The 23,821-nt window shown below is 50.3% G+C and overlaps 1 protein-coding gene across 1 annotated transcript in view; it reads left to right on the plus strand.

The window, feature by feature from the left end:
• The window catches only part of ITGA11 (integrin, alpha 11), a 131,976-nt gene that overhangs the window by 4,741 nt on the left and 103,414 nt on the right, over nucleotides 1-23,821 (plus strand). The gene's annotated exons all lie outside the window — the stretch shown is intronic.

Genomic DNA, 23,821 nt, shown 5'->3' on the forward strand with positions numbered 1-23,821 from the left:
ACTGATGTTGGTCATCTTGTAAATCTAAAATAAGTGAGCTGCAAAAAAATTCCATGGAGAGTTTTCCTACTATATACTTAAGACCTGAGTCACAAGACTTGTGAAATCCCACCTGGAGGAAAAAGTCAGTGAGGCCAAACCCCCTCCCTGCTGTTTCTCACTTCCTCCTTCACTGAAGCACTCACCAGGCAGCAGGAATAATCAGCATGTGTGTGGGCTTAGGACCCAGACTGCCCGGATGCAAATCCTTTCTACCTGGGTGACTCTGGATAAGCCCCCCAGGCCTCATTTTTCTCAACTGTAAAATGGGCAGAATAACAACTTCATAGGACAACAATCAGGTTAAATGGTCCATATGCAATTCATTTGTGTCAAGTGCTGAGAACAGTGTCTGGCACCCAATAAGCCCCCAGCTAACAGAAGCATTATTACTCTTCCCATCATTTAATATTTGATTGATGCCAGGCACTGTGTCAAGCACCTTCTCACATCTCAGTAAGGCCTTGCTACAGTTGCACGAAGTCACTACTACAATTCTGCCATTCCACTACCGGGTTACACATAGAAAGTTAAATGGCTTATCCAAGGTCATGTCGATAGACTAAGAGGCATTGTCGGGATTTTTCTGATCCCAAGGCCACTGCCTTTTTTTTTTTTTTTTTTTTGAGACAATCTTGTTCTGTCACCCAGGCTGGAGTGCAGTGGTATGATCTCAGCTCATTGCAACCTCCACCTCCCAGGTTCAAGTGATTCTTCTGCCTCAGCCTCCTGAGTAGTTGGGATTACAGGTCTGTGCTACCATTCCCAGCTAATTTTTGTATTTTTAGGAGAGACAGGTTTTCACTATGTTGACCAGGCTGGTCTTGAACTCCCGACTTCAGGTGATCTGCCTGCCTTGGCCTCCCAAAGTGCTGGGATTACAAGGGCCATTGCTTTTAATCCATGCACCATACTCTCTTCAGGAAATGGACCTTGAGAGCACAGAAAGACAGCAAGTTGTCCTTGTTGAAGGAGCTGTCTTCAATAGCTGAGGAACTGAGGAATTGGGGAATTGTTGGGGAATTGAGATCAGTATGCAAACAGCCACCCCCGCAGGGGCACCAGTTTCTAGGCCCAGCTAGACAGTGACTCCTCCAACAAGATGCTGGCTTGGTAGAAGTGGTCCTCCTATGATGACTTATTATGTGAGAACGTCTCTCCCCCTCCCCTCTCCCCACCCGGCTCAGGGCCCACCGGGCTCTGCCACCTGCCCCCAGGTGCCCAATACTCTGGAACACTGACTTCCCAGGGGCTGTCATTCCAGCCCATTCTCAGGGTCAAGGTTTGGCGACCTTCTCCTGCCTGCCCCACCTGCTCCCATTCCGCTAATCAGAACCTTCTTTGAGCTTCAGGCCTAATGAGTTAACTCATGTTGAACCGCACTAATAAGTGATGACAACGTGATATGTTCTACCCAGAGGGATTTCCATTTCAACTGGCTGTGCCTTTAGCCCAAGGAATAAGGGACTAATGGTAGGATGTCAGGCACAAGGGCCAGCCAGCAGATGAAACAGGTGAGGCTGGAAGACCTACCTGGTGTAGTCCAACCACTCAGCCGCCTACTCCATCACTGGTCAGATACGTCCTACCCCAGCCCTTGTTGCTGATGGGCAGCCTCATTCTACAGTGTAGAAGAAACCAGCTTGTGGCTTGGGTGATGCAGCTCTAAAGCGGGCAGAGGTTTTTCCACGTGGCATGTGGGGTGAATTAGGCAAGTTGCTATAGCAATGCACTCCGGGATTCCAAACAGAATGACACAGAGAAGGGGCTCCTGCCTGCGCAGCTGGTGCTGACAGCTTTCTTCCCCCAGCAGCATCACTCAGCTAGGCCAGACAACCAGAAATCCTGACCCTGCGGATTTTTAGGACCCATTTCTTCCCTGAAGATGAGAGGACTGGGCCTCAGGAAGGCCATGGAAAAATTGTGGAATGGGCAAGTGGGTGTAGCTCTGCAAAGAGCACTCCCAACATTCCTTCTGTCAGTCAGGCCAGGCCAGGTGAGGCCAGAGGTCCTGCTGAGACAGGTCTGTTCATTGGATGGATAGAGAAACTGAAGCCCTTGCCCCCACTTCCTCCAGGCAGAAAGGCACAAAGCAGTCTCCACTCCCTCTCCATCTCCTGGAATTGCTCTCTCCCTGGCACTCAAAGCCACCTACATTCAGAGATCGGTGGCCATAATAAAGTCCCATCAATAGTTTGTAGACAGGGTTCTCTGGGTTTATTCAAACCACATATGACACATGCAGGAGCAGTTACTTCATCTGAAGGACCCAGTGCAAAATGAAAATGTGAGACCCCTTGTTCTAAAATTATTACGAATTTCTAGATGGCCACAGCAGAGCATTCACCAAGTGCAGGGCCTTTGTGAACACGAGGCCCTCAGCCACTGTACAGGCCAAGCGCTCATCAAACCAGCCCTGCTTACATGGCTCTCCCCATGGGCCTGTTGTTTGGCAAGGAAGACACCATGATACCACTTTACAGATGAAAAAAACTGAGTGGCCTGTCCATTTCACCAGCATGTACTGAGCACCCACTAAGCCCCAGGCACCTCCAAGTTGTGGGAATTCCAAATTAGATAAAGCGCAGTCTCTGCCTCAAGGAACATGCAGAAGGCACCCCATAGATCCCACAGACTGCAGGGCTCATTCCAAACACTGATGCACATGGAGGGCAGGGGTGTCCGTGGAGCAGTTCTAAAGGCATACGCCGGGGCCGTGAGGTCATTTTTAAGCCATGGAATTAAGATGATTCTGCCTCCAGTTATTGCCCCAAGACTTCTTTGGGAACCTTTTCAGGGGATCTCTGCATCCTCAACATTGGGTTCTGGAGTTTCCACCTTGGCAGACTTGAGAAGCTGGTACTTAAAATTCCTGGCCTTTCGGCAGCCCCAAGTATTTATATGGGCATGGTCCTCCAGGGTCAGCACTTCTAAATAAGGGGTGACTCCTGTTCACCTGCTCACATGGGCCTCCCATCTCATTCTGGCATGGAATTGTAGAGAGTCAGTGCTAGGAGGGAAGGCAGGGACCAGCAGATCCAGTGGTCCTTCATCCTGGGTGAGTGTGAGAACAACGATGTAGAAGAAAACTGTTGTGCCAGCCCCACCCCAGAACCCATCATCACTCTCCACATTGGGGCCAGCAGGGACACTTTTTGAAGCTGTCCAATAACTCTAATGGGCATCCAAGATGGAGGATCACTGGTATAATGTAAACCCAGTCCCCAGTCAAGCAAAAAAAAAAAAAAAAAACCAAACACTCTCCAGGGAAGGGAAATGACTTGCCTGGGGTCACACAACACCAGTGGTAAAGCCAAGATTTAACCAGTTCTCAGTTCTCCTGGCTCTCAGTCCTGCTGGAACTGCCCAGCCTGCAGTGCTACAGGCTTCACAGCTGGGTTGGGTTGGAGACACAGCTTGAGAGTTTGAGAAGCTGAGCGCAAGGTGGACTTTGCAGATTGGAGTTGGTAGGTGGGAAGTGATTCATTGGAGATACTCTCTGTGTCCCCTACAAGGCATAAGCTACTTGATGCCTGTGTGGTCCCAAGGGGGAGACCAGGAAAACCAAAGAAGAGCTACAGATAGATTGATTTGGCTGAGGATGCCACTCAGAGCTGTCCACAGACAGATGCACCAGCACTGGGGCGGGGGGTTCTGGGAGGTGTTGGCAGGGGTTGATCGAAGTCCATTAGGGTCATTCCAACCCCGTGATCTTGGGCTCTGCTGAAGTCGAAGTGAGGGTTCAGGCGAAGGAATCACCTGACTCGGGATGGGACACCAGCAACGACAAGCCCAGGCTGGGTGAGGAAGGAATAGTCCGCCAGCAAGAAGGAGGCTGGCCTGGGGGTGGGCTGAGCAGGGGGACTCCAGGACCTCCCTGAGGTCCCCAGCTCAGGTTTCATTGTCCCTCTTGCCCCCATTCATCCAGAGCTTTCTCCACAGCCGTCAAAGTGAGGCTCAAAAACAAACGGAGTTGTCTTCCTTTCCTCCCTAAATCCTCAGGGGCTCTCTACTACCATTGGCTTGAGTCCAGACTCTTTGACAGAGCCAACCAGACCAGGTAGGAATGGCCTGCACTCAGGACTCACCTCTAACAGAGCCATACGTGCACACCCCAACAGCAGCCCCAATGAAACCGAGCTTCTTAGTTTCTTAAACACACTGAACTGTCCCTGGCCTTCACTCCTGTTGTTGCCTATGTCTGATTCTACCCTCCCCCTCATTTCTCCTGGCTGCCCCCCACTTATTCTTCAGGTCTCTGCTTGGTCACCACTTCCTCCTGAAAACCTCCCCTGACCCCCTCAATCAGTCAAGTGGGGCCCCACTTGTGTGATTCCAAGGTATCCTGTACTTCCCCCACCACACAGTATTCCAGCTGACTGCACATCTCCCCTGCTGCAGAGGGAGCACCGGGAGAACAGGGACCATATCTCTAATCAGCCGCTGTACCCCCAGGTCTTGCACAGCGCCAGACATAGCAGGCACTCAATTAAGATGTGTTGAATGAACAAAAGAACTCTCTGTCCAAGTAAACGGAAAGTTATTTAAGGGCAGGGTAGATGTCTTAAATTTCTTTGCACATGCACTCCAGGAGGTGATAGCACAATAGCCTTTGCGAGTCAGGCCCTGGGAGGTGCTCTGGGGGATAAAAGATGAGAAGAGATAACTCCTGCCTTTCAAGGAGCTTATGGTTTAGCAGGAGAGAGATTTTTGGATAAATAACTACAATGCAAGGGAGGAAGTAATGACTACGAGACAGCTAAAGATAAGGGAATCTGGGATTTGAGAGGTGGAGAGAGATTGTTTGTAAATGTAAGAAGGACTGGGTCTGGCAGCAAGAGGGTTAGGTAGAGAGTTCATGTGGGCAAACTGCCTGAGGTTTGGTTGGCAGGATGCTGGAGTGTGTGCTGTGAGGAACGGCAAGAACAGAACAGTAGGCTGAGGTCACTGAGAGGAAACCGAAAGCCAACTAAGGCATTTGGGTTTAGCAGATGGGAGCCATGGAAGGTTTCTGAGGGAGAGCAGTGACATGTTCTATCTGTGCTTGGAGGAGCTTCCTCAGGTGGGAGGGGGAGGCTGGATACAGCAGGGCTACGATGGGGAGCAGGTGGAATGATAAGATGGCTACTGCAGCGACCCAGCAAGGGGACGCCAGAGTGAAGTGAGGTGGTGAAATGCAAAAGGAGTGAACCCAGGGGGATAGAATTTAACAGGGCCCGGCCACCAGAAAAGGAAAGGTGTCTGGGAGACCAAGGGCGGTGTCACCAACCTGAAGAGAGGTGTGAGAGGACGAGAGGTTTTACAGGGGAAGTTGAGTCAGGCCTGAACGATGACTTTGTAGTGCTCGTGGGCAGGTGGAGGTGGCCCTCAGGCAGGGGGGAATGTTGCTTGGGAGCATGCCAGTGAGTAGTCGGACTTGGAGTGGTTTGACTGGGAGCTTTCACACAGACGTGCCTCAGTGGTGCGAGCCTGAGTGAGAGACAGCGCCCCGCAGCACGGAGCCTCTGTCCCTCCACCCCTTTCCAGGCCCAGAAGCAGTGATTCATGCGCCAAACTTAAAGAGAACTCAAATTCTGACTTTAAAAGCCTCTTAGAGCAGAAGAAACCAACCAGAGGGCCAGGCCAGACCACAAGCCAAACATCAGCTGTGGAATGTGCTTGCTGCTGACGGTGAGGCCAGCCAGGGGCAAAGGCACCGGCAGGCTCACCAGCAGTCCCTGCCATCGTCCTGAACATGTCCCAGTTGCCACTGAGAGTATCACTGCTCTTAACTCTCTTTTGAAAAATTTTTAATAAACACCTAATAATAATTGTACATATTTCTGGGCTACATAATGTCCTCTCTTTTCAGCATGGATCTGTCTGCATTCTAGCCCATCTGAAACCCAGCTCCTCACCGCCACCCCCACCCAGGCTGGCCCCACATCTCCCTTGCGTGAAGGCTCTGATCTCCCATCCGTCTTCCCCACTCTGCTCAGCCCAAAAGAGGAAGGCCAGGAGTCAGGTTACATGAGGGGTAAGGGGACAGAAAAGCTCCCATGGCCTGTGGCGACAGCCCCCCTCACTGGCCTCCTTGCATCTGCCCTTGTACCTTGAGGATCTCCCACCCAGCAGCCAGAGGGCTGCCACCAGCATGCAGATCACATCATGTCATGTCCCAGCTCTGCTCCAAACCCTCCAGGGCTCCCCGCTTACTGTGAGTAAGAGGTCCCGCGCGATCTGGTTCCCCCGCCTTTCTGACTTCATCCTCTGTGCCTTCCCCGCTGGCTCATTCCGCTCCACCCCCAGGCCCTCCGGGCTGTTCGTGAAACACACCAGGCACCTTAGACTTTGCACTTGCTGTTTCTTCTGCCTCAAATGCTCTTCCCCGAGAACCTCTCTCACTTCCTGCAGGTATTTACTCCAACATGCTTCTCCCATTGAGGCCTTACCTGGGGCTCCTACCTAAAATTCAACCGTCCTGCGTGCCATAAGCTCCCCTCCTATACCCTTCCCTGCTTTAGTCTCTCCAAGGCTTTTTTTTTTTTTTTTTTTTGAGACAGAGTCTCGCTCTGTTGCCCAGGCTGGAGTGCACTGGCGCGATCTCCGCTCACTGCAAGCTCCGCCACCTTCCGGGGTCACGCCATTCTCCTGCCTCAGCCTCCCTAGAAGCTGGGACTACAGGCGCCTGCCACCACGCCCGGCTAATTTTTTTTGTATTTTTAGTAGAGACGGGGTTTCACCGTGTTCGCCAGGATGGTCTCGATCTCCTGACCTCGTGATTCACCCGCCTCGGCCTCCCAAAGTGCTGGGATTACAGGCGTGAGCCACGGCGCCCGGCCTCGGCCTCCGAGGCTTTTAATACTATCTCACATTATTACCTGTTTTATTTATTCATGTTGTATATTGCCTGCTTCAATGGAATGTAATCTTCCTGAGAACAAGGATTTTTATCTGTTGAGTTTCCTTATGCATTCCAGGGCCTAGAGCAATACTTGGCCAGAGTACACAAGTGATAAATAGTTCAAGAATGAATCAATCAGTCAGTTAAAATCTCCCCGCCAGCCTGTCACAGTTGCTAGAAATCCCATTTACTAATCAATTACCCCTTTTAGATAAGCCAGTCACCCTTCTTATGACCCCAGGCCACTAGGTGGGTACACATTCATTCCTGATGTTTCCCCGGCCACTTGTTATCAAAGGCTTTCTTTCCAGAAAAGAAGAGGTTGGTGGCCATTGATCATCACTTACAAATGGGCAGGGCAAGGAAGGTTGCTGAAGGGAGGAAGGGTCCTGGAAGGGAGGAGAACCTTAGAAAGGAGTAAATTGGCTCACAGCAGGCAGTCCAGGTCGGCCCAGCTGGCCCCATCACTATTTACTATGGCTCTGAGATGACACAAGGAGACAGGGGAATGGCCTTGTTTTTACACAGTGTAAACCTAGTTATATAATGGGACTTCCTAGGAAACAAGGGGCGGGGGGCATGCAGCAGGAATTTAAAATGCCTAATTTCCCACAAAAGGGTAGTGATTCAGACATCATCCATATGCCACAGAATGTGGCCATGTTGTTTAGCACCCAAGAAGGAGCTGGGAGTGCCCAGAGAAGATGGTGGGAGCTGAACATAGACCCCAGATTACAGTCCAATCCCTGGGAACCACCAAACCAGAATCTGCCCTGGTGGCTTGGGAGATGACACGAAACCCATTGCACAGGCGGAGAGACTGAGTCTGAACTTAGCAAAGTCCATATTAGGAGCCGGTTCCACTGACATAAGGTTTCAACACTGGTCTCAACACTTAAGTACGTGACCTTGGGTAACTCACTTCCTCTCTTTAGAGTATGTATAACAAAAATTATAACAATATATAGAATGTATAACAAAAATTATAGAATGTATAACAAAAATCATAATGCTTACCTTGTAGGATTAATATAAAAATGAGAAATAATGCCCAAAAGCAAACAAAATGTCTGGCAGGGATGAGGTGTTCAATAAACGTTAATGGCAACAGTAATACTAGCTAACATAGAAGTTAAGTAACTTAGCCAAGATCACCCAGATGATAAAGTCACAGCCTGGCGTTTGAAGCCAGGCAGTCTGACTCCAGAGACTGCAATTCTGAGAGGTCAAATGTCTTGCCCAAGGTCATACATCTGCTGCTAAACAAGAGAGCCAGCATCCAAACCTCTTAAGACTTCCATTCGATCACTTCTAATATAAACGTTGGGCCTTCATGTTTCTAAAAGCCCTTTAGGGGCTATGCTTCCATGCTGCCATGAACATTTCCTGAGCCAGAACCTCGATCCTGATTGTAAATCCAGATGTAACAGGAGAAAGAAGTTGACAACAGGGACTCTATTTTGAAACAATGGGTACACTCAGTGCATGGCTGGTCCTTCCTCATCCACAAGTTCATGAGGGGTCCTGGGCCTCAGGAATTCCTTGAGAGGCCTCAGCACCAAGTGTCTGCCTGGGAGGGCCCTTAACAGAGCCTAAACATCCCAAACAAATGGCCACCCCAGGCTTGCATCCCTCCAGTGAGGGGGGCTCACCACTTTGCATGGTAGTCCTTCATTTTCTAGCAAAGGCAGATGGAGTCATGAGCCCTTGACTCCTTTAAGGACCTAAAAGTAGCAGTAGACATTTGAAATGGTTTTGCAACCATGAAAAATTGGCTTGTACTGAAAACCAAAAAGACCTCTGCATAACCCTCAGAGAACAAAAACACTTGCACTCCCCAAAGTCCGCCATCCCCACCAAGCCTAGACAATGGCATCTGGTGGATCTATGTTAAATTCCATGCAGCCAGAGAACTTTTCGGATGGGTGTGGGTATATCCACTGGAGGGCGGGCCCGGCAGGCTTAGAAGGGAAGGGCCCCCACAATTCCTTTTTTTAGTTTGCATTCAAAGAGCAGGGCAGACTGGCCCAGTAGTTCTCTGGGTCCTCTTCACCCTACTTCCTCTCGTCTGAGGGAAAACCCTGCCACAAATTGCATATCCTGAGCCTTGTCTTGCTCTTATTTTGCCCAAACACTCTGGGCTGGGGCACATCCCACATGCACAGGGCTCTTGATCCACACACCCATGACAAGCAGGAGACAAGCTTAGGAGCTGGAAAACCAAAACCAAACTGTCTGAGCTCTTTGAGATGGTTAGTATGCCAGGAAAGGGAGGGACTCACAGTCCAATTCAGCTCCATTTGAAATGGCCTGAAGCCAGAATCAGTGTGGGCAGGGCCGCCACGTACAGCTGTACTGGCTGTGCGCTACATGATTTGCATCACTGCAATGTAAACAGCATCCTCTGCAGTTGTGTAGTAAAAGTGACCTCAGGAAGGGGGTGGAGGGGGTAAAGAAAGTGGTAAAGGTGTACATAAATGTGCTTTTAAAAATCCTACACAGGGACTGAAATCATCTAGTCCTGTGTGTGCCTTTCACAGATAAGGCAACTGAGGGCCATGTGAGGTAAGAAACTGGTCCAAAGTTGCAAAGCAATTTAGAAACCATACTGGCAATAGAACCAGGACTTCTGAAGCCAAATCCAGTACTCTAAGTTCCTTCCCTCCCTGAGGCTCTATCACTTTCCCCTTTAACCCCTTATTGGCAGGTTAGGGTCTTAGAAGCCTGAATATTTCTATTCATTTGTTCCTTCTCATTTAACAAATGTGTATAGATCACCTATTGTGAGCTAGGCATTGTTCTAGATGCTAAGGATAAAGTGGGGAGACAGACACACTGATTCTGGCTCTTAGGATGGGATGGAAAGAGTTCCTATCATTCTTATTTGTAATATTTGCCAATTACCATGATGTAAATCCTCCTACCATGGTCAGTTTCAATTTACCAGCATAACATCACTGAATGGGAAGATTGCACACAATCAATTCTTGTATGCAGACTCCAGCATACATTGGTCCCTTCCTTTGTGAAACTTAAACTCCATTGGGAGAGGATACAGTGTCCAAGCAGGCAAACAGCCCTCATAACACCTGTAATTATTTTTAATTGCAAAACACATAAAGAAGATGCTGTGAGGGAGAAGAACAGATTCTCCATAGCAATGGATTCTCCTTTCTCAGAGGCCATGGCATTAAAACTGGAGGTTGAGAAGGAGTCAGGTGAGCGAAGTTCTTGGGGAAGAATGTCCCAGACAAAGGGGACTGCAAGTGCAAAGACCTCAACGTGGGAAAGAGCTTGGTGTATCTGAGGAACAGAGAGGAAGATGATGAGGCTGGAAGGTAGTAAGTGAGAAGGCAAATCCGCAGGGCCTGCTGGGCCCTGGGAAGGGTCTAGAATCTATTCTAAATGCAATGGAGGGACTCTCGGGGGCTAAGCAGAGCCAGGATCTAGTTGACACTGTTGAAAAGATCACTGTGGCTGCTGTGAAGAGCATAGCTTGAAGCTGGGCAAAATTGGAATAAGGGACCAGTTGGAACACTCCAGTACAAGTCCAGATACAAAATGAAGAGGGTGGCTTAGTCCAAGTATGGCAAAAGAGACAGAGAGGAATGGGCACATTGGAGAGAAACTGAGGGCTAGAACCTGCAGGATTTGCTGAAGGGAAGTGAAGGAAAATCATAAGGAATGATTTCCAAGCTTCTGGCTTGAGCCATCTGGTGGGTGGTAATGCCATTTCCTGCAATGGGGAGAAAAACCATTTTGGAAGCGAAAACCTGGGTTCCTTTTCCAGCATATGAAATGTGAGATGCTATGAGACATCCAAGTGAAATGTTCTATAAGCAGCCAGGAAATTGATTGTGGAGCTCAAAGGGCAGGCCTGGGCTCGGTAGGGTGAAATATGGGGTCCTCAGGAACTCGGGCCACGTTGAGGCCAAGGTCCCACACGCTCGCTCAGAAAGAGCAAGACTTCGTCTCAAAAAAATAAAAAAAAAAAGAAAAGAAAAAGAGGAGGTCCATTTTGATCACTTTTCCTACACAGAGAAAATGATAAATGATGTAAGACAGAAAAAATACACTAGTTTTCATAAAACCGTGACCCTTGTTCTTTTTTTTTTTTTTTTTTTTTTTTTTTTTTTTTTTTTTTATGGAGACAGAGTCTCTCTCTGTTGCCCAGGCTGGAGTGCAGTGGCATGATCTCAGCTCACTGCAAGCTCCACCTACTGGGTTCAAGCAATTCTCCCACCTCAGCCTCCCGAGTAGCTGGGATTACAGGCGCCCGCCACCATGCCTGGATAATTTTTTGTATTTTAGCAGAGACAGGGTTTCACCGTGTTGCCCAGGCTAGTCTCGAACTCCTGGGCTCAGGCAATCTGCTGTCCCGGCCTCCCAAAGTGCTAGGATTACAGGCATGAGCCACCGTGCCTCGCCATGACCTTTGTTCTTGAAGGAGATGATCCATGTACTCTCTGAAGGCATGAGATGGCTGTCCAGGGCTCGGAGGAAAAACAGTGTTAATTACAGTCCACCTCAATGGGCTGTTCGCTGCTTTAAAGCTTTAGTCCTGTTTTCCTTGAGCTTGACATCTGCTTAACCAGACCATTGGCAAACTCCTGATTTCTCAGAAAAAGATACAAAGGGCAGCCGAGGCTTTCACCAGCCCTTGCTCGTTCTCTGTCTCCCTGTCTCCGGATGCTTCTGTGAAGGTCTCTGTTTCAGCCCGCATGCCACCTGCCCTATCGGCATTTGGTCTCCTCCGCAACCCCAGCGAAGGGACCCTCACTCCTCCACAGGCTGCCCAGCCCCTGGTTGATTGGTTGTTTCTGATTTGGAGAATTCTTCCTCATATACAGCTGCAAATGCTTCCGATGGCTGAGGGGAGGCTGTTGTGGTCAGTCACTCGTTAACAAGCATTAGTTTATCTACCATAGAACAGGACATTGAGGGGATGGGACAGATAACAGGTAAGGCTTTTGATGAGATGACAAGACTAAAGTAGGAGGGAGGGAGGCAGGCCAAGGCCAGGGTACTCCAAGGTTGCAGGCACCCAGTGTGTGTGATGAGGACGTGCCAGGACCCGGCTGAGAGGGGAGGTGGGATTGACAGAGGACGGTGGGTGAATGGCAGGCTGCCCTGCATAGAGGGATGCTTAGGCCCTTCTTGGATGAATATCAAGTTCATCGGATAAGCTCAGCCCTGGCGGCAGGCAGCACCTGCTTCACTCTTTCTGAGCATCCACATGAAGGCCTGCTGAATCTTCAAGACTCTCAGCTGAAGCGGACCCTGGAAATCACCTAGTGCTGGCTCCCAGCCCCTCATGACACACGTAAGCTCTCTGCTTCCTGGTGTGTTCTTTTTCACACGCTTAACATTCGGGAGGACATGCGAGCACATCCCTATCTAGGGCTCCTCCTCCCGGGGAAAGGTGGACACTGTGACTGCAGCTCCATGACACAGGCCTTGCCTCAAATCGCTGGCGTGCTCGGAGCCGCTCCCTGCCAGGAGCAGCAGTGGGTGTGGACTGGGGATGTGCTGTTTCCCAAATGAGATAATCTCCCCCAGAGATTCCGCTGAGAAGTGAGTGGTGTGCTCGTACCATGGGGACAGATGACGCTTTTCCACAGAAGCCCCCTCTGCTGCTGAAATCCGTCTCTTTTCCCTTCTGTGGCCAGTCTCTATCCAGCCTTCAAATGGACAGCACCCTCCATCTCTTGAACCCCTCCTCTTTCTCTAGACTCCATCAGGAGAAATAATCTCTTGCTCCCGTTATTCCTCCCCGTCTTCTCCAGTGAGCTGCGTTCTGACCTGCACAGAGGCTGGGGAAGCCAGGAGACACGTCCAGAGACGAGGAAGGCCGGTGGCTGGCGCTGATATTGTGGTTGGAGGAATAAGGAGCAGAAGAGACCCCATAGAGCTTCCTTCAGAGCAAAAGGCAGGGGGATAAGGCCCAGTTAGCAGAGAGACAAGCAGTCCACCCAGGGGCAGTCGTTTGGTAGAGAAGTAAGATGCTGACAAGTTGATCAGAGAAGCCAGAAAACAGGGGTGTCTTTTGCAAGAGTAAAGAGGAGGGATGCATCCCTGTCCTGGAAAGACCCAAGTTTGGTCAAGTTTTCTCTAGAGCACAGGAGGGTATCAGGATGGTAAGAACTGGCTTGGCATCACCAGGCTAGCCCCAGTGACAGCCTGCAACTGTAGCAGCAGGGCAGGCCCAGCTGGGTGCTAAGCCGTGGGGAGAAGGGTTACAGCTCACTTTCTTGAGGGGCTTGAGGACCCAAGTGCTGGAGGGGAAGGAGGGAATGTCCTCAGTCCCAGAAGCCAATCTGATAGACTTGCGGAGGCACTGGCCGTCTGCCTGCCCATGGGAGTGCCCCCAGTGCCAGTCTGCCTGCTCCTCCCCTCTGAGGGAAGATGGATTTGGAAATAAGTCCAGAGGAGGACGAACACACAGACTCAGAACATCAGTACTGGAAATGTTTTTAGACCACCTGGCCCCGCTTCCTCATTTTCTAGAAGAGGAGACAGAGGTCCAGAGAGGGAAAGTATTTGTTTCAGGTCACATAGCCAGTTGAGAAACCGGGTCTTCTGATGTCCAGCCTAGTTCTCACCACAGTGGTCTCAGCACTCAGGAGGGGTTGTTATACTCCCATGTCCCCTTTGCTGAGTCCTGGAACCAGCTGTCCTAAAGTCAGAAGTCCATCCTGTGGCCTTTGACCTTAGCATTCTGCCTTCCAGCCCCCCGTCCCCTCAGTGACCGTTCCTAGAAGACCTCAGGGAGACAGAAGCCTCTGTTGTTCCAGGGCCACAGTCATGCCTCAAGGAGCTGGTGCTCCCTGCCTGGCATCTGCCAGTTTTGAATTAAGAGGTGGTCTGATGGCAGCCACGGTGCCCTCTTGCCCACTTGCCCTAAGTCTCCTCATCGAGGTTTCAGCAGCACAGTCCAGCTCTGGGGCTAGGCTGAGCTTTCTGTGGAAAGGTGACCACATCGCCTGGACCCCCACCAAGGCCTCTGTCTTTCTGACATCTGGGTGTGTCCAGAAGCCCTGGCCAGGGCAGGAGGGCCCTGCGGCCAAGTCTCCATGGTGCAGGCAAAGGGAGAGAGAGAGCTGGCGCCTGGACAATACCAAACGTTTGATGGTGATTTTCTTTCGTTCTTTTTTTGGCTTGGGAATGCAAAATATTATCATTTTTGCCTGGAGATTTCCCTTCCTAAATGCGCTTGGCTCTGGCCAACATTAAGATGAGTTTGCATTCCTCCACACTGCCTGGTTTCCAATTCTAAATTATTTGCTGAGACTCAAGACAGATGCTCGAGTGCCGACAACTGGAAGTCAGCTGCGCGTCTGCCCAAGGGAACCTCACTGACATGTGCCGGGGTGGGTCTTCGATGTTACAGAGCAGGAGCCTTTCATTTCACTGATGGGGAAGCTGAGGCCCAGAGAGGCCTCGGGGCTCTCAGTGGACATCCAGCAGAGTTAATGACAGCTGAGATTAGAACCCAGATCACCCCACCCCAGTCCAAACTTCTCTTGACTTCACTTCAGGCTCTGTTGACTTACAAACATGTCTGTTGTCTGCCCAGCGGGGTCGTAAGCTCTGAACACTGTAAGTCATGTCTCAGCCAGCTTGGTGTCCTCGCTTCCTACCATGGAAACTGGAGCTCCATAGACCCCAAATAGAGGTTTATTGAACTGAAGGGCTGTAGAGCGGACTAACACGGAAGGAGTGGTGGTGAACATAGATAAGTATGAAGAGAGTCTGGTGACCTTGGACACGTTACTGCCCCGCACTGGGCCTTAGTCTTCTCATTTATAGCAACAAGCTTTTTAAACTCGATAGAGCAGTTCTCAAACTGTGTTCCAGGAGACCCTAAGGTTTCAATGAAATGTTTTAGGTCTGCTACTGAGGGTGGGAAATTCCTCCCTATCCCCTAGTCCTAACTCCAACATCCACTTCTTGTGTCTACTTTTCACGTATATATTTTGTTCAAAAAATGTGGGATTCACTGTAGGAAAACAAAGTTTGGAGGCTAACAGATTATTTGATCTGGAAAATTCCTGCTTGTTCTTAAAGATAAAATCCTGGCTGGGTGCCGGTGGCTCACGCCTATAATCCCACCACTTTGGGAGGCTGAGGCAGGTAGATCATTTGAGGTCAGGAGTTCAAGACCAGCCTGGCCAATATGGTGAAATCCCCTCTCTGCTAAAAATACAAAAAGTAGCCAGGCGTGGTAGCACATGCCTGTAGTCCCAGCTACTTGGGAGGCTGGGGCAGGAGAATTGCTTGAACCTGGGAGGTAGAGGTTGCAGTGAGCCGAGATCACACCATTGTACTCCAGCCTGGGCAGCAGAATGAGACTCCATCTCAAAAATAATAATAATAATAATAAGTTACCCCTCCCTCATAACATATTTGCTACACACCGGCTTTGACCTAATGATAACTTGTCTAGTGGGGAGTTCATGTCATGCCCCCTAGCAACTAGAAAGAGAGAAAATGAAGTGAAGGAGGCCTCATGCTCTGGAGGCTCCGTTCTGCACAGAGTTACTCCAGAGCACAGAATCTGCGTTGGGTGCCTGGCTGGCCGTGGGTCTGCGTCTGCCATTCCCTGAGTGATTCAGGACAACCCAGCCATCAGGCTGGTGCATGGCTGAGGCAGGAAGAGGCCATGATTTGCTTGTTAGGCCATACTTCTCTCTGACAGGGTAGGCCCAGGCCCAGCCCTGCCTAATGTTGGGCCTTCCTGATGAGATCTAGAGTAGGAAATGATTGGGGTACTATCCCAGAAACCACGAGTCCCCACATATCCCCAGCTCCTCTTCTCTTTGTCTTTGTCCAATCACTGTGACATTGTTCCTCCTCCCTGATGGTCCATCACTTAAGAGCTAAGCTGCATCAATTATCAATTGCTATAATAATGTCCTGTAACAAATAATCCCCCCAGATCTCAGTGGCACACAATAATAATTGTTTAGTTCACATATCTAGGGTCAGCTGAGGGTGGGGAAGTGAACCGGTCCAAGCTAAGCTCAACCGAGTGGCTCTGCTGGGCTCACTGGGCTTGCTCGTGAGTTTGGGGGTGCTGACCTCAGCTAGGTTGGGCTGGAGCAACAACTCAGCTGGGGCAGCTCTGCTCCGAATACTTCTCACTCTTTTCCTGGGGTCAGTGGACTAGACGTCTCACGTTGCTGCCAGAAGTGCAAGGAAGCAGAAATAGATAAGACATCTTAAGGCCAAGGCTGGGGATGGGCACACATTACTTCTGCTCAGACGGCCTAGCCCAAAGTCAAGTGGTTAGGGGAAATATACTCTGCTCTTTTAGAGGCAGGAATGGCAAAGTCCCGAGGCAAAGGGTGTGCGTACAGAGAAGTGAAGAACTGAGACCAATGATGCAAGCTGGAGCAGGACCACTTGTTTTTGTATCCCAGCTCTGCCACCCACTAGATGTGTGACTTGGGACAAGTTACAGGATCGCTGTGCCCCCAGTTCCTCTCTTCTGCTACAGAGGGGCTTCCTCTGGCTGTCAGCTCCCATCTGCTATTTCATCCAGACTTTTAAACCCTTGGGACTCTGGCTCCGTCCTTCTGGTATACCTGGTCTCCTGTGCTCTGCCTGTTGCAATGAGGGAGCCCCCAATCAGTTCTGCAGCGAGCAGAGGGCATGGGTCCAGGATGGGTGAGTCTTGAAGAAGGAGTGTGTGGGAGGGGGATAAGCCTGGGTGAAACCACTCCAGGGTTGTTGTTGTTGTTGATAATTTGTTGTTGTTAGAGCTGATTTTTCTACTTTAACTTTTTCTGAGCACCAGGCCTTCTGGTGGCATAAAGGGATAAGTAGAACCCAGTTCTCCTCCTCACATTGCTCAATCCTAGATGGGGAGAAGATTGTGGGGAATCAGCTCTGCTCAGTGTACACGTCTAATCCTATTACTTAAATATTCACTCCACACCTTCCGTGTGGCAATGCAGGCAGAGTTGCTGCCCATGGGACGCTCATAGTCCACTGTGAGTTCCTTGTTGGCCATGCACCTGCCCATGGGGGTGGAACTGCACACTCCCCACCTGCCTGGGGGCTTCCCAGGGTGAGGGCAGAGTTACTAGGTCTCCCGTGAGAGCAGCAGGTCCCCAAGGGCAGGATCCCAGCTTCTCCCCAGAGTCAGAGGACTCCCCAAGCTTTTCTCTAATGGAGACCTTCTTCCCTCAACTAGCTAGAAGCTTCTCTGATGTGGGGACCACATCCCCTTATCCCTCCCTTGCTGTGTCTCACTAGTGCCTATTACAGGAGGCTAGACTAGGGTCCTTGGGACTCTAGCAATGCTCCCAAACCTAGCATTGCCTTTCTAGATGCCTCTTTGAAATGATGGCCTTGGGCAGAAGGGAAGGCTGGCTGACAGCAGAGCAAGTTCCCTACTCGCTGGGGCAAAAGGGGCAGTAATGCAGAGGATGTGGAACAGTCAGCCATCTGAAGCTCATTACTTCCTCACTTTCGAATCGGTTGATTTTTTCCCCCATAGCAGCAAGAAGTTCACTTTGCCACATCTTTTTGCTTAGGCCAGCTTATGGTCTTTTATCCCTCCTCCTCTCCCTGTCTGTGATTTGCTTTTAGATGCGAAGATTCTTGGGGCCCAAGTAAAACTGGGAAGAGGAAGATAATACCAGAGATTCTTAGTGATAAACCCCGCCTCCCTCACCCCATCCCAGCACCCTCCATCCAAGGAAAATGAAAGCTCTTGCTTACACAGGTGCATCTGCAATATGGAAAGGAGCCCAAAGAACCAGCAGAGGCCTGGGGCAGGGCTGTGGGGAGGCTGCTGGGAGGTGTTCACGCTTAGGTTCCACAGAGCGGCTTCCTCTGGCTGTCAGCTCCAGCCTGGCGCTTCATCCAGACTTTCAAGGCCCTTGGGACTCTGGCCCCATCCTTCTGGTATACCAGGTCTGCTATACTCCACTTGTTGTGATCCGGGAGTCACCAGTCAGTTCTGTATTGAGCAGGATCTTAGAGCATGTGGCTGGGATGGATGAGTCTGAAGAAGAAGAGGTGTGTAGGAGGGGACAAGCCTGGCTGAGGCCACTCCAGGGAGGACTCAAGAAACTGAGGACAGTGGGTGACTCAAAGGGAAGAGGAAGACATGATGGTGATGGGCTGGATGGCACAGGACCCATGAGGCCTCAAAGTCATCCCGGCCACTTTCTAGCTGTATGACCTTGGCCAGTTGCTGACTTCCTTTGTGCCTCAATTTCCTCATCTTTAAAATGAGAATGATAATATACTTACTCCAAAAGGTTGTTATAAGCATGAAATACATTCAGAATAGAGCTTGGTACATAGTAAGAGCTTCATGCATGTACACAATTATTTTTATTATTGTTATCTAAGTGGTAGGGAACTGTCAGTACCTGCCTAATCAGGTAGTACCGATAGGTAGAGTATCAGTACTACCTATCAGTACCTACTATCAGTACCTAAATCAGGGAGTTAGGAGGTAAACTAAGGCAGGAGGAGCCAACAGGTACTGATTCTGAAAACAGATTCTCAGAAGGTGAGAAATCCAGTAGGCAAGTCTATCTGCATCTTTTGGGCACTGGCCAAACATAAAAGCCATTCGTGGATGTGGCCTTGAATAGCATATAACCTAAGAGAGCAAGGCAAGTGGGAAGGCAGCTGTTATGCAGGGCAGGGAGTAACAGAGCTATGAGCAGCCCATGCTGAGGGCCCCAGAGGAAGGATCGCTTTGTAGCAGAGGTGTCATCAGAGGTGGGCCTTGAAAGTGTAGGACAAAGGGAAGAAAGGCCTTCCAGGCAAGGTGAACAGCATGGGCAAAAGCACTGAGGCCAGCGCAGGAAACAGGGCATCTTGATCCAGTTCAATTCAACCAAGAAGTATTGAATATCTTCCCTGCACCAGGCAGTGCCAGAGGTTTGCTACTCCCTTTAGTCTTGCCAACCACTTTTCCGGATAGATATTTTTATTCCTATTTTATAGATGAGTAAACTGAGGACCAGAAAGGGAGAGTAATTCCCCAGGGTCCCCCACTTATGATTGAGTGCTAGAGCCAGGCTTGTAACCAAGTTCTCCCAGAACCGAAAGCCCATCCTCTCTTCATGTCTGGCCTGACTCTCAAGGAGCCTGGCAGGATGGCAGAGGGAGCCAGGCAATTCCTGACACCTCCACCCAAGTAGGCTGTTCTCTTCTTTTCCCTGGCTCCACGTTTGCACCAGGAACGCCTTTGGGCCACTTCACCTACTCCTCCACATGGCCCTTCAAGGCCAGAATCACACCTCCAGAAGCTTCCTGAGCACCCAGCCCACATGATCCTTCTCTCTAACAACCATGACATCTGCTTGCAGGGCACACTTGCACTCCACGTGCTTCCTGTGAGCCACTCTCCAAAGCTGGTAGGGCCCATCTCTCTTCTTGTTTTGCCCTCCACTCATCCCCTGTGCTAAGTGCTAGACCCAGCAATGAGTAGTGAACAGACCCCATCCTGCCCTCATGGAGCCTGAGTCCTGATGCGGGAGACAGGAGTAATCAGATAGTCACATCCATGGAGTGGAATTACTAAATGTGGTAAGAAAAGGAGAGGTCACCAGTCACCCATTAGTAAGGCACAGGGGTGATGAGATCTTAAGCAAGATCTGATGTAATCAATGTATCAGAGAAGCTTCCCAGGGGAAGCCAGGGAAGGATATGCAGTTATGCTGGGGTTTGAAGGTGATGGGAAGCTCATCAGAGAGGCTCAGGCAGAGGAAATGGCACAGGCAGAGGCCCTGAGGCAGAGGAAGCAAGGTGCGTCTGAGGGAGCAGAAAAGGGACCCAGAGGAAAACTCCCACAAGACAAGACTGGGGAGAGGCTGAGGGCCATGGGGCCACATGGAACATTTTGGACTTTCTCCCAAGATCCCTGGGAAGCTATTTGGGAGGAGGAGGAGAGGCAGGGAAATGGAACAGCACAGCAGACACTCCTTAAGCTGGAGCGAACTCTCCCCGCTGAGCTGTTGAATGGCCTTAGCCGTACGCTGGCCAGCAGCCCTCAGCACCTGGGACCGCGACTGCCCCACCTGGCCTCCACCTTAACCTGCAGGGAGTGGAGTAGCTTTGAGAACTGTGAGCCCCAAGTGATGCTCTGGCTTGATGTTATTTTTGTCCCTTCTTGAGACGGGACTGATGCTTTTTTTGAAAGACAGACAAGATTCTGAGAAAGGGAGCAACAGCTGACGTAACTTTGACCATGGCCCACAGGACAGCAGCCCAGGAATTGTGGTTTTTTTCCCCCTCTGTCATCAATATCCAGGGCAGAACAGTGGCAAGCTGCCCAACCAGGCTCCCAACATCTCTGCAATCGGCCTGTTCGTTCCCATCAAAACAACTTTATTTTATCTTGTTGGTATTTGGCAGTCATCAATCTCTGAGAAAAGTACTTTTCCCAAACATGAAACCCATCTACCATAAAAGGAGGAGGCCAGAGATCTTGTCAGGAGCCGAGGTCAGAGAGATGGACTTGACTGACATCATTTTTAGGAAATCCACTCTCTGGTTGGTTCGGTTTGGTGAGAAGCAAATGCCAACTTGTCTCTGGGGAAGAAACCAGCACTTTGTAATTTAATGCCTCTTCCTTGGGGCCAGATTTCACTAATCCTGTCCCCAGTGAGGTTGGGGCTCTGTCTAGGACTAGTTCCACCTCCCCCTGGATCCCCACCACCCGCTCACTGGGCACCTCACTTTGGCTGCAGGATGGAACACAGGTGGCTGGCTTTCCCTCCCATTACGTCTCCCAACTGGAACCCAAAGGCAGAGGCGGTGGGACCTAGGGCAGGAAGCAGAGACCCTCTTCTCTGAAAGGAATCTTCCCTTCTCTCCAGTGAGTGCTTCTTATGAAAGGCTGATCTAGGGAGGGAAGAGAACACATCGCCCCGGGCACCCCAAGATATGTGGTCATTTTTCCAGCTAATCTGTCCCCAGTTGAGTGATTTGGGGAAAACTATTTAATATCCCAGAGGTGTGATCATATCTGTCTCACCGGGTTGGTGTGAGATTTAATTGATTAATGTAAAACTCATGGTTAGATGCCTAGAATCATGCCTGGAGTATATCAGTGCACATCATTCGTTCCTTTCTCCTTTTCCTCACTGAGGGGAGAGATTGTCCCAGACAAATGAGGGCCCTGCTCTCTAACTGTCCAGTCAACCAATATGTATGAGCTGGACCTTCATTCAAGGCACTGAGGATACAGCAGTGAGGACACAGCAGAGTCCCATGGCACTTAGAGACTATAGGAATATTCTAAATATCAGCCACGTGGCAATAAACAAATAAATGTCATGTGTTTGTGATAAGTGCTATGAGGAAAAATGGGGCACAGGAAGGAATCCCCGGGGTGTTGTGGTGGCCTGGTGATGGACAAGACAGCATTGAAACAGAGATTCTAAGACTGGAGGGAGCCTTGCAAGTATGGGCGGAAGAGCATTCCAGGAAGAGGGAAGAGCCACGGCAAAGACGCTGAGCAGAGAACAAGTCTGACGTTGGAAGGACAGCAAGAGGGTCAGTGTGACTGGAGCAGAGGAGGAGGAGAGGGTAGAAACTAGTGGGGCAGAGTGAATGGGGTGAGATCATGGAGGGCCTTGCAATGAGGAGTTTGGCCTTGGCTTTGATGGGGTGGAAAACTCGTTGATAGAGGCGGTGGAGCTGAGAGGTGATGGGATCTCACAGGTCTTGGAAGGGTCCCTCTGGCCATGGTTGCACAAGAAGCACTGATAGAGGGCATGGGGTGGACAAGGCCCCAAAGACACAATCTGTGGCTTCAGCTTCACTGGCCCTCACCTCTCTGTAGGCCTGGAAGTGGTAGGTGGTCTGGATTTCCTGACAGCTAGAACATACTTTCCTCTTCCTGCTGGGTCAGATGCAGGAAGGGGAAGTCCTAGTCTCTAGTGGGCACCAGGAAGCCAGGCAAAGGGCCGTCCACAATCAGGGTGTATGTGGCCTGTGCATGTGTGTGTCTGTGTGTGTGCACATGCATGCATACATGTATATTTGTGTGTGTGTGTGTGCATGTGTGCATATGTGTGTGTTCGTTCCTGAGACAGATCTGGAGAGAGGTTAAGTTTCTCTCTGCCACTGCAACACTACTTCTGTAACCCCCCTGTGCCCACCAGGCTCCCCGCTCTGCACAGGTGACACTGGTGTCTCTCTCTCTTTCCTCTGTGATATGCCTTCACTGGCCAGGGACCTGTGTTCTTCAGGATCCTGTGTTCACCTGAACAGAGTCTTCTTCTCCAAGGCCGCCTGCTGCTAACCAGGCTGATAAGTTTATTTATGCCATGGGCTCTGTAAACAAAGCACTAACGGGTCCACATACTCTTCTTCCCCAACCCCTACTTCCAGGGCCATGACACTAAATCCATGTGGCAGATTAGGAATCATGAAGACAGAGTTGACAGCTACATAGTCACTTGCTGCCACTGTCCTCCCCTGTACCCGTAGCAGGTACTGCTATCAGTCACACTCCTCTTGCCTGCTGAGCCCAGACTTGACCTCAGAATCTTTCCTAACTCAGTGCTCCAGAAGTGCCCGCGATCAATTGGCATATGCTCAATAAGATAACACGTATCTAACATCCCTGCTTGAAGGTTCCTCAGTTTTACCTCTGGGGCCTTTAATTCTATGACTCTAATGATGGAACTTGTACGATAGGCCTTATTCAAGTAAGTGCCCCAGGGCTTCACCCTTGAATACTGAGCAGGGGGTCAGTGCCCAGGGGAAGGAGAGTGGGGCACTCGTGTGCGGGCCCAGCCCTCAAATTCAGAGGCCCTAACCAACGGGCTTGGGTCCTTGGGCAGGTCGGTTAACCTCTCTGACCCTCTGTTTTCCCTTTGCTGCCCACCTGACGGGGTTGTCACAGAGATCGAATGATAATATACATGTGAATGGTCTTTGCAACTTAATAAGTACCCTACATGTGAAAGGGGCCACAATGATAAAAAGTCTGTTCTGCCAATTTGTTTTCACTTATCTAAAAGTTTTGACTCGTGGCAAGATCCCACCCCTCAAATTTAATGGGTCCCAAGTTTGGATGGGTATCAAGGCCAGATGTGCCCTGAAAATGCCTTGTGGTGGGGAGGCGTCACAGAGTAGGTGTCTGAGGTCCTAGTTCTGACGCTACCACTGGCCTGCTGTGCACCCCTGGACAAACCTCTTAACCTCTCTGGTGCTGTACCAAGTGCATCTGCCAAGTGAGGATGATGCACACTCATTCTCCAAGGTCCTGTGACAGCAAATGATGGCAGATGTGAGGAGGCCCAGAAACAGAAAGTACTATACAGATGTGAGTTGTTATTTTGTTATTTCTTGTGATTTGCCCAAAGGGGTAAAGCATTTGGCTTAACACAGGCTTCCCACCAGGAGGAATTAGTTAATTGACAGGTGACTTAAACAAACGGGCAACCCTTGGGGCAGGGCAAAAGGGTCATGGGGCTTTCTCTGTGCTCGCTTCAGTTGCCCCGGCCAAAACGTAGCCCCTGCCAAAGCCAGATGAAGCTTTGCCAACTGGTTCAGAGGGAAGTGGGGAGCCCAGTGCCAGAGCCCATGGCCACTGGGACCTCAGGCTTGCAGGGGAAGGGGGATGTCAGTTCCCTGACTCTTCAGCAGATAGGAGAGGGGGTAATGAGGGGAGGAGGAGGGAAGAGAAGGGAGAGCAGGAGAGAGGAAGAAAATGAGAGAGATAAAAAAGAGGAAACCAACAAAAGCCGGAAGCAGCAGGTGGGAGGAAGGAGTGATGGAGAAGGAGGGCAACTGTCTCTCCCTGGTAGAATCGGGAATTCCCTGGGGGAAGGACAGGTCTTCCATTCAGACTGGGTCTCTTTGAGAGCAGGTTTTGTGCCTCCCCTATCCATGTACAGGGTCTGTATTAGGCCT

Source organism: Colobus angolensis, unplaced genomic scaffold (assembly GCF_000951035.1).
Source record: "Colobus angolensis palliatus isolate OR3802 unplaced genomic scaffold, Cang.pa_1.0 Scaffold19, whole genome shotgun sequence".
In the NCBI taxonomy this organism is placed as follows: domain Eukaryota; kingdom Metazoa; phylum Chordata; class Mammalia; order Primates; family Cercopithecidae; genus Colobus; species Colobus angolensis.